The sequence below is a fragment of the Copadichromis virginalis genome, linkage group LG9 (genome assembly GCF_057382275.1).
Source record: "Copadichromis virginalis isolate Kocher_CV1m ecotype Utaka linkage group LG9, C_Virginalis_male_GT1.1, whole genome shotgun sequence".
In the NCBI taxonomy this organism is placed as follows: domain Eukaryota; kingdom Metazoa; phylum Chordata; class Actinopteri; order Cichliformes; family Cichlidae; genus Copadichromis; species Copadichromis virginalis.
Genome location: NC_140626.1, coordinates 26,316,705 through 26,331,298, shown reverse-complemented (window position 1 = coordinate 26,331,298; position 14,594 = coordinate 26,316,705). Strand labels below are relative to the sequence as shown.

At 40.7% G+C, this 14,594-nt stretch overlaps 1 protein-coding gene across 2 annotated transcripts in view; it reads left to right on the top strand.

Moving 5' to 3' along the window:
- Nucleotides 1–278: 278 nt before the first annotated feature.
- trpa1b (transient receptor potential cation channel, subfamily A, member 1b) overlaps nucleotides 279–14,594 on the top strand; it is a 51,161-nt gene continuing 36,845 nt past the window's right edge. For both annotated transcript variants that reach the window (XM_085468498.1, XM_085468497.1), the window contains exons 1-2: nucleotides 279–333; nucleotides 11,661–11,909. The gene's annotated coding sequence lies outside the window, so the exon portion shown is untranslated. The remainder of the gene's footprint in view (nucleotides 334–11,660; nucleotides 11,910–14,594) is intronic.

Sequence of the window (14,594 nt, the reverse complement as noted above, 5' to 3'; positions counted from 1 at the left end):
GCTGTAGGAAGCACTCCGCCGCGCAGAGAACGCGCGCCCCACATTTTGTGTGAAAATGAGTCGAAAAGAGAAGAAAAAAGCGTCAACGTCTTCCTCTGAAAATGTTCATCGGGAGAACGGACAGTGTCGTTTCGCCATGGGAACGCCGAGGAAATGAGTCCTGCGCCTTCATCCAAAAGCTTGAAGACAGGGGCTCTGAATCACTGTAACTGCAGACGTAGAGCGCGTAAAAGGCAACGAGAAGGAACGGGATAAGCGAACTGCGGAGTGTCCCGCTGTATACTACATAAGGAGGAGCAAAGGGGCGCACATGGGCTGCACCACATCCTAGAGGTGAAACCAAATCACAAGCGGGCGGAATATTATTTTTCTGAAATAGAACAAAATGTTCAGTAAGTGTTCGATTTCTAATCACGGAGAGGAGAGATTTTTAAAGTTACTGAGCGAAATCCTGGATCATATTATCCTACAAGAGCAGTCACGCACGGCAAATCAAAAGCAAAATCTTTACAATACGTCTATAGAGTATATAATACACCACTGGCCTATCGTTGCTGTGCGTAAAGTGTTGGTAGCAAAGGATAGGTGCACTCCTTGCCGTAGGTGTGACTGTAAATATTGCGCTGTATTTCCTGTTTCGGTGGAGATTTGAAGTTGGATTATCTGCTGTGAATAATCTTCAACAAAATTTCTCAGGAGAGCAGTTTTTACATTTTACCAAACTACTTTCGGTCACTCGCACGCTAGCATGGCCGCCACCTATTGTAAGGAAAACAGCTAAAATCTCACATGTATTTGGCATTATACACCAGATTGCTCCCGTTTCTCCATCTCTCGCTCTCTCAGTGCACAGGAATATTGTCCAGTGCTGCGGTGATATTTTCTTATAGAGTCTACTCATGTGTCAACTGAACATTTCCCCCTTAGCTAAGCACTTTTCCAGAAATTTGATTATACGATGCATATGTGTAATCAATTTCTCTGCCATGTTCTTTCCTTCGAGTGACAATTGATCAATACTGCTGCACTGACTAAAGAGAGCCTGGTGTGCATGTAGCCTATACTATTTCTTAACTGTGTGGGCACAATGTTTGAAGGTCAGTATTGTTTTGGTGGTCTTCACAGATTTTGTACATTCCCACAGCACAGTCATGGCAATCACGTATCACCCCGATTAGTTGTTTGAATGTGACCTCAGCAATCTGGCGGTCTAGTGCATAGACTAAGCTGCATTTGCTTTGGGACTGCTTTTTTAAAAGATGGCAAGAGGATTGCAGGATTTGTGCGAGTCTACAAATGCAAAGAAGCTATTATTTTACATCCCAGTAAAAGTGTTTACCACTTAATCAGGTAATGATTTAAAGATGTATTCATTTAACCCCTTGTTATCAGGGGTGTATTAATATGACAGGCCTCAGGTCTGCTGCAGTGAAGCATGACTATGACCCCTAAGTGACAGATGTAAAATATTCTGCTGTTGACAAGAAAACTGCTGATGACAAAGGTTGTTAATGAGGGTACCGAATAATGATTAAGAGTAATCGACTGTGTCCCCTTTCATTAATTATTGCAAAACTGGCAGCCAATCAGTTATCCCACGTAAGGTAGCGCAACAGGGCAACATTGTGCAGCTTCTACAGCAGTGATTTGTGTTGCGTGCAGTAATGTGTACTTGCTGTAGATGCTTCCAGCCCTGTGCTAACACCACCTGCATGCGCGGGTACTCCAAGGAGTTGAAGGCAGCCTGCATCCATCCCACCATGTGGGTGGAATAATTCTAGTTACCAGCTTGATATCTATAATTACCAACTTTCCAACAGGTTACAAAGACTATAAAATGTTTGTTTTCTTTGGACCGTTTTCTTCTTCTCATTCCTGTGTACTATGTGGGCATTTGTGCTTGTGTGGGCTGTTGCCTTAGCAACCCAAATTGTAGCATCATGCTGAAGAAACACTTTGGGCCACAGAGCCAGATAGGCTTGGATATTTAGATAACCAGCATTGCTGCTTTGTTACCGCTGAATGATTGAATCACTTGTTTGGCCAATTAACCTTGGGCGTCTGTAGTCGTCAGATTTCCTCGCACAGTTTGAGCGTGATAGTGGGCTCATGGCGAATTCAAAAGAAAGTACTTGGCCTCCTTCCCCCCTACCTGCTCTCTCTATAACATTCTTATCAATCTCCGACCAAAGAGAAGTTGACTGACTGCACCGGCTGTCTCATCCATGAGCTGTCACTGCCTGCTGTATTTTCCCTTTTCAGTTTGTCATAAAATGTGTCCACTCCATCATCCAAACAACACCGTGGACACACTTGCACCCCACAGCTCCTGCCTCTGACGCTGTCAGCACATAAGAGAGACACATCATCGCCCGTTCGTCACACACTCATTAGACAGATACACCGAGGAGCACCACACCAATGATTTTTCAGCTTCCTTTTACTGTACTGGGTTCTGAAAGTGTGAGTGTTTCACATAAGAAGGAAGCACATGGGCTGATCTTAAAAAAGAAAATGTTAAATAGGCGTGTGTGTGTGTGTGTGCAAGGTGAAAGAGAGAGGAAATATGGATGCTGTAATTTACCGTCAGCTTCTGCAGGAGTGGGAGAGCAAAAGTCAAATCCACTTAAATTGCAATAATAAGCATTCAATCAGTTTGGAACACCTTTCTATTATAGGAAGCTGTCATGGATTTGAATATTTGCGATAGAAAAAACCCCACATGGGTGGATAAGGTTAAAAAAATCTGCTTTCTCTTTTTTACTGCTTCTTGATCCTTGCTTTGACAGCTTGAATGTAATGTAATTTTCCATTTTTGTCATTTATTATTCTGCAAAGTTCAAAGTTGAACTTTAAGAAAGGTTTTTGGATGGCTCGATGTGAGGCTGCAAAAATGTGAGCCTGGAGACTTTGTAAGCATGCCGTGACACAGTGCTCAAATGTGCTTGTGCGTGTGGGTGCGACAGCGTCTGGTGCGTGCTTCGTTTTATTTGTGTGTGTGTGTGTGTGTGTTTGTCAATAAGAGGGAGGAAACACACCATAGCAGCAGCCTGTTTATTCTCTTTTTCTATTTTTAGCTTCTGGTCATGTCAAGGTCCACACAAGCACCCACCCACAGTGGGCAGCAGTGGCCTTCAGTGTAATGGTCAGCTGCAGACTGGAATCATAAATCTATGTCATGTCTTCATTCATTCCACAAAACACACCTGTTCACCTCTGATGCTGCCAGCATCACCTAATGTGTCAAAAATACACACAACACAATGAACACGCTTTGGTATTTGGTTGTACAAACTGCATGTATGCTATGTAGGCTTGCCCTCAGGGGTTAGCGGTCTAAGTATGTACCAACTACTAAGTCCTGGTTCAAATCCAACCAAGGACTTGTGCAATATGTCATCTCCCTCTCCATCTCCCCATGTTTATTGTCACTTCTCACTGCCATCAATCAAAATAAAGAAACAATACCCTAAAAAAATGCATTTATCAAAGTGAATGTCCATGGTGCTCTGGTCTCAGCTTTCTCTCTGGAGCCAATGTTAGCTGTGGACAAACAAACATGATTGATCACCCCTCTGTGATGCTGGTTATGTTTGCATAATACATCCAGGGGCATGGATCACTAATTGACTGGGTGTTGTTTTCTTTCTATATTATTATTGGTATCTCTGCAGCAACTGCCTGTCAATTGCTCTTAAAAAAAATCGTCGTGTCCAGCACAGCACAGCAGAGGATACACGCTGCCACATAGACACATAGATCCTAGAGTCTTGTTACAGCTCAGCATCACTGTTTTCCCAACACAGAATGCCACATCCGGTGCAGCACAGCTTCTCCAAATTTCAGGACTTTGCACCACACTCATCTGCATTCATCGGTGTGAATAACACTGCCTTGCAGAGCAGACAAGATGCTCAGTGTCCAACCTTAACCCAAAGTGCTTGTGGCAGCAGGATAATGTGAATATAATGTACTTGGTATAATTGCTGCAAAAACACCCACTCTGGCAATTTGACCTGCTACTACTGTCAAGAGACAGCTTATAAGGGTAAGCATTTTTTTTTTACAATCAGGGCAGGTGTGAAAGCAGTGATCACTGCGTGTTGTACGTTTAAGTGAAAGACAGGAAGGAGAGACCTTGGAATGAATAGCAATGAAGTGGTGTGGCTGCCAGAGACATTAAGCTCCGATGGACAATTCAGCATGTTCAGTCTGCACCCGAGCTCCATGTGTCGTTTAACTATCGACTTCTCTGGAGCATAATGCTCTGTCACAGCCTTTATAATGTCATGTAAAAAGAACATTAGCAAAACTGCTTTTATTTTTACTTGCAATGCAAGACACTCACCAGCCACTTAATTAGGTACTGTACACTGCAAATATCTATCATGGCAGCTACTCAGTCCTTTAGGCACGTAGAAATGGTGAAGACATGTTCAAACCAAGCATCAGAATGGGGAAGAAAGGGGATTTCAGTGACTTTGAACACGGCATGGTTGTTGGTGTGAGAGGCTGGTTTGAGTATTTCTGAAACTACTGAACTCTACTGGGATTTTCCTGAAGAAACCATCACTTGAGAATGCTCTGAAGAAGAGAAAATATTTGTCTCATTGATGCTGGAGGACAGAGGAGAATGGTCAGACTGCTGTGAGCTGGTGGGAAGGCAACAGTAACTCAAGCAATGGTTGCAACTAAGTTATGCAGAAGAGCATCTCTAGATGCACAATATGTTGAGCCTTGGAGTAGATGGGCTACAGCATCAAAAGAGCACACCAGGTGGCACTCCTGTCATCTAAGAGCAGCGAACTGAGGCTACAGTTCACACAAGCTCATGAAAACTGGACATTAAAAAAAAGGGAAAACACTGTCTGGTCTCATGAGTATTGATTTCTACTATTTTGATTATAGGGTCAGAATCTGGTGTAACCAACATGAAAACATGAATCCATCCTGGCTTTGATCAATGATTCAGGCAGCTGGTGATGTAATGGGGTGGGGGATATTTTCTTAGCACGTTTTGGGCCTATTAGTACCAACTGAGCATCGTTTGAACACCACATAGTTGCTCACCATGCCTATCCGTTTAAGACCACAGTGAAGCCATCTTCTGATGTCTACTGACAGGAGAATAACATGCTCAAAGCTCAGATCATCTCAAACTGGTTTATTGAAAGCCGTTTGGTAGCGAGTTCACTGTACTCAAATGACTTCTACAATTACCAGATCTCAATCCAATACAACATGTTTGACAAGTGGTGGAACTGTGATGGATTGTTGAATGAGAGATTTGCATAATGAATGTGCAGTAACTGTGTGATCTATCATATCAATATAAACCAAAATCTCTGAGGAACGTATCCAGCCTCTTGTTAAATCTGTGCCCCAAACAATTAATCAGAATCACAATCATAAAAAATATATAAATTCCAGAGGAAAACAGAGTAAGGCAGCTCTGAAGGGAAAAGGGTGTCAAACCAGACACTAGCAAGGTGTACCTAATAAAGTGGCCAATGTGTGCAATGATTTATAAAAAGAATTATTCCACCCAGATGGCTGAGTTGCAAATGATTCATTCAGAATAACAAAACTTTCAGGTTGAATATGGTGAGCTGAAGAACTTTACATGAGCCGAGCTCTCAGTTCAAAGCAAAGTTTCAGGGATACACTCTAGACTTGAACTGAAATAACAGTCTAAGCCAGGGGTGCCCAATCCCGGTCCTCGAGAGCTACCGTCCTGCAGCTTTTAGATGCATCCTTGTTCCCACACACCCGAATCAAATGAATGGCTTGTTATCAGGCCTTTGCCAAACATGATGGCATGCTGAAGAGGTAATCAAACCATTTGATTCAGCTATGTTGGAGTAGGGATGCATCTAAAAGCTGCAGGATAGTAGCTCTCGAGGACTGGGATTGGGCAGCCCTGGTCTAAGCCTTTCACTTGACAGATCAGTCATTTGTTCATTGATCATCCACAGCTACACAGTTCAAACTGCTGGAATAAGGTACAGCAAGTTCAAGAGTAGTGATAAATTATAGAGCTTGGAAAAAAAACTTCTAAGTCATTAAAAGCTCTTGTAAACGAATCATACTTGTACATACTTGGTGTGCTTGTACAAACTGTTCTCAAAGTGATAGTGGAATGCAGCATATATCAGTCTGTCGTGTTTCAGTTGAGCGAGTGGGACTATGTCATTGAACCTTTGGTCCAGTTCCTCTCCTTGATTATAATCCAAATTTAGCTACATTGTGAGAATGTCATTTTCAGTTTTCCATTTTCAGAGCTCTCATAATCTGTCAATAGATGCATTTGGTTACAATGTTTTCTCCCTTTGCTGCTTTTCAGTAATTTCAGGAAAGTGCTTGTGGTTCTATATTTATATCTACTCCAATTTCATTGTGATCTCCACAGTTTCTGTTGTTTGATCCGTCTCACCAGCTAATGTTTTGCTGGTGTAATGGCAGAGAGACCCATCTACCCCTCTGAGGCTTGCCTGTAGCTCTAGCATACTGCTTCATCTTCAACAGTCCCTGTAAAAAGCTTTATTGGAGTAATTCAGCAAACAGAGTTTAAACTGGAAACTGGATACTGAATCTGAAGAAGCAGAAAAGCACATTTAACAGTGTCACCTAAGTGGGTGGATCAGAATGGCAATTGCTCGCTCTGTGCAGTGTTAGAAATTGGAGAAAAAAATAGCCTTTGGCTTGACAACATTATCGGAGGTCTAATAATATGATGCTAATGTTTAATAAAACTTTTTCAGTATCATCAGCTTTGATAAGTTAAGAAGAAATGCTTTGAACACCAGCATTCGGAGAAAGATTAGGCACATCTTTTGTATGTTGAGAAAAATACTGATGACTTAACATTTCTCTAATAATGTCTTTTAGTATGTTAAAAACACACTTATGGGTATGCTAACAATGTTAGAAATTTCATTTGCACTGGACAAAGGTGAACTGTTTCTAATGGTAAAAGGCTGGTTTTGTGCAACAGACTTAGCAAAACAAACACAAAGCAAACTTTTATATCATCATCAGCGGCAGCAGCATTTCATATTGATGCTGGGCTGCGCTAATCCATTTAGATGATTTCTTTTTAATTTATACTGATCGAAGACAGAGGCTCCTGTGCTCGCACTGCCCTAGTCAGAGAGTTGCATTGATACAGTTGTCAGTGGTGTAATTAGGTCCACAGGTAGTGTTGTGGTGTTATGACTCTTTCTGCAAAATAATGTGAAAGATTAATCATTTGGACAGGAAACCAAAACTTTCCCAATCCTGGGAGGGATACCGTGATGGGCAAATCTTTTCCTCGGCTTACAAATGAGCGCAGAGGAGAGAAAGCAAAGTGAGAAAGTCCAAAGTCACAGTGAAAAAGCAATGTTAGTTAAATATTTCTAGCATTAAAAAGTATAGCAAAAGGAGAGTTTGCTACAGCACCAGCACACATACTGGACTGAGGTGTTATAGCCCATTGTATTATTGATACTGTAGTTAACTGCTAATGTGTTGCAAGGCCAATAAAATTGTCTTTTTGAGGGAGAATCATGTCCTTTATGGCTAAAACAAGCCTAAAAGATCCATGAGTATCCTCCTAATAGACTACCAGGTAAAGGAGCAACTGCCACAACATGTTATTGCATGCAGCAGCTCATGCGTTCTCTTTTTGTGTAATAACTTTTCGTTCATTAATATGATGTTTTATCAGTATTTTATGTGCTGTGCATTTGTTTGCGTTTCCTGCTTTAAAAAGTTGATAAACACATACAGACTATAATAAGCTAACTATATATGTCCACACATGCTCTATGTCAATGTATGCAGGCAAACACGTGTGTGTGTGTAGGTCAAACTGGGTGAGACGGTGTGGTCTTATCTTGTTTCCTGCGGTTTACCTGTTGACGTGCATCTGCGGTCATATTGAGGAGGGAACTCAGCACTGAGCTGTTTCTGGGTTTAATTAATGAAGATGGCATTGCATTGACATTCAATCTCCCCTCACTTCAGCACCACTTCCAACAGGACTCTGTGTGTGTGAGTAGGAGTGAGTAATGACCTTGAATATGGGTATTAAGTAATTTGTCAAGTCAATAAAAACTGAGCAGTTGTTGTAAATAATCACACATTACTACGCCATCAGCATCCACAGATGATATGATTTTTATTCAGGGCTCCACATTTTGAACTTTAAGCATAATGCAAACTGTTAGAGGGCTTTTGATGGACATGCTCTGAGAAAGTGTCTTTCATTTAAGCCAGTCGGTTGAAATCGTTGCTAGTCTACGTCTTGTTTTCTGTACTTGATAGTAGGTGATTCCTGGCACTTGTCACACAGTCAGCGACCCAGAGAAGTGTCATATACAGAAGACTGGAACATTTGAAGCTGGGGAGCAAGCATCAGTTAAACTGCTTAACAGCCTTTCCACTGCAGGAACTTGTGGGTATAAAATATTTAAAGAAGTAGACTCACAAGGTAAAGTAATTTTTTGACAGCTTTAAGTAAGTGCACCTATAAAGGTATGCACCTTCAAGGCATTCCTCAGGAGACTTAGTTGGAAGTCAGGGCGGCTAAGAGGACTGTATTTATGCAGGCAGAGTCATTCAGGAGGCTAACTTTGAAAGGTGGAGCCCTTTTGGAGGTCAAGCAAGGGAACAGCAGCAAAAGTAAGGATCTTCTGGGGATTGAGCAGCAGTGTGTGCTTAGTGACAGAGACGCTGGAGTTCAGGGCACCATGCACAGACATGCAGAAGGCTGAGATCTAAATAGTAGACAGCTATTAGACAGCACAGACAGATGATAGATGGAGGTCAGTGGCAAAGGACAACTATGCAGAGGGCGTCCTTCCAACTCTAAAGCTGACTGGAGGTCACTGGTTGATTTTAGGCTGTTAAGGTCATAGGCCAACTTAGTTCAGTTCAGTTCAGTTCATTTTTATTTCAAACATTTCAAACATGTGCCTTCACAATCATTACAAAATATCATTCCATTATTTGTTTGAAAAGGAGTAGGCTGAAGTATTTACTTATTTGTCCCTACCCCCTCAAGTTTTACCTCTCATTCATTTAATTTTTTTTTGTCTTAAATTAAACAAACAACATATGAAACATATGAAGTAAAACAAAACATAACATACATAAATCAAAAACAAGAAATTAGCAAGCCCCACCACAGTATAGTTTCTTTCATATGAAAAATACAGAATGTGTATATTTGCAGATACACAAGTTATGGAAAAACAACAAACCAAAGCAAAACAAAAAAACAAAAAAGAACCGCAACACCATTACCAGCAACATTACCGTCCTGGGTTAACCCCGTTTACTTCATTCTTATACTTATTTAAAATTAGGTTTTTATATTTTACTTTAAACTGTTTTATGTTTTGACTGTCTTTTATTTCTTCTGTTAGACTGTTCCATAATTTAACTCCTGCAATTGAGATAGACATAGTTCTTAAAGTTGTTCTAGCACTTTGTATTTTTAAATTCCATTTCCCTCTTAAGTTATACCCACCTTCTCTTTCTATGAACAATTTACAGATTTCTTTGGGAAGCAATTTATTTCTTACTTTATACATTATTTGCGCTGTTTTAAGCTTCACCAAGTCTTGGAATTTAATAGCTTGCATTTTGACAAAGAGTGCATTTGTATGGTCCCTGTACCCTACATTATTTATTAATCTAATGGCCCTTTTCTGTATTATAGTTATTGTTTGTGTGTTACTTTTGTATGTGTTTCCCCAGACCTCTACACAGTAGCTCATATATGGCAGTAGTAAAGCACAGTATAAAATGTGCAGTGCTTTCTGATCCAACATATGCTTTGCTTTCCCCAGGACGGCAATGCCCCGTGCCAATTTCCCCCGAACATAAGTAATGTGTGGCTTCCAACAGAGCTTGTGGTCAATGATCACCCCAAGAAATTTTATTTCATTTACTCTTTCTAAATATACATTGTCAACACATATTTCTACTTCGATGTTTTTCTTTTGGTTTCCAAACAACATGAATTTGGTTTTATCGAGATTCAATGATAATTTATTTATATCAAACCACTTCTTTAATATCGTTAATTCCTGTGTGATCATCCCCAAAACCTGTGGCAACTCCACACCTGAACACAGTATATTTGTGTCATCTGCAAATATTACAAACTTTAAAATCTCCGATACTCTGCAGATATCATTTAAGTACATAATAAACATTTTTGGACCCAGTACTGAACCTTGAGGTACTCCACAAGCTATATCCATCAAATTAGATTTATATTCATTTATTTGTACATATTGTTGCCTATTCCCTACATAGCTTTTTAACCATTCCAAAACCACTCCCCTAAACCCGTACTTTTCCAGTTTTTTTAATAGAATTTCATGATTAACAGTATCAAACGCCTTCTTTAGATCTAAGAAAACTCCGAGCGCATACCTCTTATTATCCATACATTCCGTTATCTTTTCCATTAAATCTATCAGTGCCAAAGCTGTTGATCTGTTGTTTCTGAACCCATACTGACTATCTGTCATTAATTCATATTTTTCCACAAAACTGTCAAATCTTTTTATGAAGAGTTTTTCCAGTATCTTAGAGAACTGGGAGAGTATTGACACTGGTCTATAGTTTGTAAAATGATGTCTTTCACCGGTTTTGTAAATGGGAATAACTTTAGCAACTTTCTGTCATGACCCTGTGCCTTCTCGGCTGACTCTGTATGGCTACAAGTGTTTTTGTTGTGCTGCATCTCTCTCTCTCCCCTGCACTGCGCTCTACCGGGGCGGAGTCATGACGGCTCCAGCCCCTGGCTCGGACACCTGCAAGCAATCATCTCACTCACTTCTTAAGGCGGCTGCTGAGAGTGCTTCCTCGCTGGATTATTGTGTAACACTCGTCAGTGTCATCACTTATCTGAGCCGTTTTTCGAGTTTCTGTCGTGCCACTACTCACCTGCCTTTCCTCTCTGTGCCAGGATTCTCGCCAGCCTGAGGACCGCCGTTGGTGAGCTAAAGCCGGAGTCCGAGCTACCTGAGCTTCAGTGGATGTTGTACATAGCCCTCTTCTTCCCGTGCCTGTGCTTCCCGGAGACCCTCTTCCTGTGCCCCCTCACCTGTATATATTCGCACCTGGTGTCTGTGTGTGTAAATAAATCACGAACTTAAGTGACGGTCTGCCTCCGAGTCCCTCCTGAGCCTGACACTTTCATTTTTTGTGGAAAAACTCCTTTTTGAAACGACAAGTTGAATATATATTTTAATGGTTTTACGATACCATCAATAACTGTCTTTACCGTTACCATATCAATATCATTCCAGTCTGTACTGGTTTTGTTCTTAAGTCCTCTAACCATGTCATAAATCTCTTTCTCTTCCACTGCTCTTAAAAACATTGAGCTACTATTCCTTTCAATATTTTCACCAGTGTCCCTTTCTATTCCATCAACCTTTATTTCTTCTGCCAGTTTTGGCCCTATGTTTACGAAGAATTCATTAAAGCCATTTACTATCTCTTCCATGTTATTAATACTTCTTGTCCCTTCTATAAAGTATCCAGGGTAATCATTATTCCTTGATTCATTTTTGATTATTCTGTTTAATACATTCCATATATCTCTTGTGTTATCTTTATTGTGTTCTAACCTTTTAATGTAATACTCTCTTTTACAGGATCTCATTATACTTAGGGAACAGACGTGGTATCGGCCAGCTCAGCGACTGTCTAGTGACTTGGGAAAAGACTGGACAACTGAGACTCAAGAACAGAGAAGATATCGACTGGTTCGGACTCAGAAAGAAGAAAGAAGGGAGAATCTGAGTCAGTCTAGGGAGTGTGAGGAATGCCATCTAACTGAGGAGCAGGAAGAACGTTGGCTAATATGGGATTGGGAAGACCCTGGACCAGGACTAAAGACCCAGGTCAGACTCAGAAATAGGTGAAACCTCTACCAACTCAGAAACTGCCCTGGAAGTGACGCGTTGAATGTGTTGCTCAGCCATTTAAGGGATCTGTACTTAACCTTCCTGCCTTCTTGGGACCTTTTTGTGCCACTGCTATGTGTTAAATGGCTGCCATTTCCACTGTGTTCAGTGGAATATAACCAAACTTGCCACAGGATAGTTTTTACCTGTCAATGTTAATATTCCAGTGTGAATTCCTTAAATCAGCCTAAAATGGCTGAGCAGCAGAAATCCCCACACCCATCACCCTGGGGACCATTTTCTGCCCATTGACTTCCATTATAAACGCTATTTTTCAACCCCAAATTATCATCATATGATTTTATTTTTTCTTCTTTTCTTGGATGTCAATGAAGACTCAGGGCCTTGAAGTTTTAATTTTTAAATTGCAAAAAAAATGCAAAAAAAATAATGGCAGGTCAAAATGTATGTTGGTGCCAATCTTTGGTCCATCTAAAGGCCTACTTATAATGACAATCACATATTACTTCAACTGGTTTTTTGTGGAAATATTTAGTTTCGTTTTTTGGTTTTTGGGGCTTATAACACAGGGCGCTCATGTAATAACACTGGGATTTGAAGGGTTAAAACAACGAAAATATAATTAAAACTTTACATGAATATTTCAGGGAGAAGTAGTTTTACAAGGTTGGCTAATTTAAAGTGGAATAAAATATGGATATATGGTCTTTTTATGGCGTGGCTGAGAATGGTCCCTAGGGTGATGGGTGTGAGTTTTTTAAAGGATGGCAGGAGGGTTAAGATATAAAATAAAAAGATTGTTTTAAAATAAAACAGGAAACAGACAAACAAGACCATAACACCTACTCCATAAAAATAATGTTTTTCTCCCCCCCTGAACAGCCCTGAATGAGTCCCACAGGGGCCTTATAGTAGGAAACATGCACAAAGGTGCAGGCTGCTCTACAACAGGCTGCTAGTTCCTGCAGTGGGAATAGGAACAGGTTCATACTTTTTCAGGTTGTGACAATTTAACCATTTGTTTGTGAATGTGAAGTATTAAAATATAACATGCATTGACAATATGAGGGTTTCATAATGGTGATAACAAAAAATAATTGGTTTATTTAAATTGTCCACTGCACATTAGGGGCCAGGCACTTTTCCAATACTCTATTTGTAGATAAACTGTGCACTGGTCAGAAAATATGGTGAACAGAAGTGCTGACCAGCAGGTTTGCTCTTGCGTAGTGCTTTAACCCAGACAGAGCTCTGGTTTCTCTTCTTTACTTTCACACAACCTATGTATATTGTGCAAATATCCACAGTTAAGGTAATCCCTCTGATTTCAACTGAAAAATGCAACAGTGCCTCCCCTCTCTATGCATCCATTTCTGTCCCCCATTCTTCCTCTGACTATACAGCAAGACACAAGTACTATACAAACACAGTGAGACTCTCAGGTTCATTTCACCAGAACACTGTGTGTAAGCATTTTCACTGTCCATTAGTTTGGAAGGCCACTGTTGTGAGTCAGAATGGGGCCGTTGCAGAAAGTGACGTTACGAGACAACCCGAAAAGGAACTTTTGCCAGAAAGATTTCATTTCTTAGAGAACGCAATGCAGTATATCATCCAATTGCCTTTAAAGGTGGCAGTTGTTCCACAAAGACTGCAGTAGCTCATTCTGATCTAAAGACGACACTGTGGGTCTAATAAAAATCTGGACTCATGTCTATATACAGAACGCACAGTGCAGCTCATAATGCCAATGCACTTCTTAAAAGGCTGACATAAGCATTTGTTGTGGTTTTTTTTCAGGTTGGTCTGCTTGTGTGTTGCATGTTGTGTCATACACGCGCACACACACATGCACACGCAGTTCTTTATTGCCTGGTATTTCAATATACTTAGCCATCAGGAGAAGTCAATAAGGTTTTTCCTGCCTCTGTAATTCTAAGGCAGGCTATACTCTGAGTGTTTTCTGTCTTACCCACACATTCTCACATACCCTGTCCTGTCTGTATCAGTTACATTAGGAACTACCAACCCTTCAAACTGAGCCAGGGGAAGACCCGGGTGTATAGATTTTTTTTTTCTGAAAGGAGTCTAGATATTTATCTCCTCTGTGAAGAGATTGCAGTGAAGAGTGGAGAAATGGAGTACCCATTTCTCAAAATACATTTGAAGTAAAGCTCTAATTTCTACTACGTATACATAAATCGATTAAGCTTTAGCACTGATTTTGGGAAACAATGTCTTTTAAAAAAAAATGTATATTATAAATCTGACACATGTCCCACACTTCAAAGGAAAGCTCAATACTAAGACTCCCCTTCCCCTCATCCATCATGCAGAGGGCTTAGCAATCCCAAGCAACTCAACGTGCTCTTTACCTAGCACACAGGTCCAAGCCCTTGTCCAAACGTGGAGTCATAATGAGAAGTATCAAAATGAGCTATTGCTGTCATCATAAAGAAGGACCCCTGAGGACAGTTGGCGGTCCTTGGATCATTGCACCCACATTAACCTTCCTGTGAAGGGATCAGGCACAAGCTTTCTTTCACAAGGGAGTTGGGTCATTGTTCTAAGAATACAGTTTCTGTTTTTTGGAGGACATTGATATGATAGAGACCTGCCTCTGGGAGCTCCCGTGGCAGAAAGCCCTTAAGGGAGACAGAG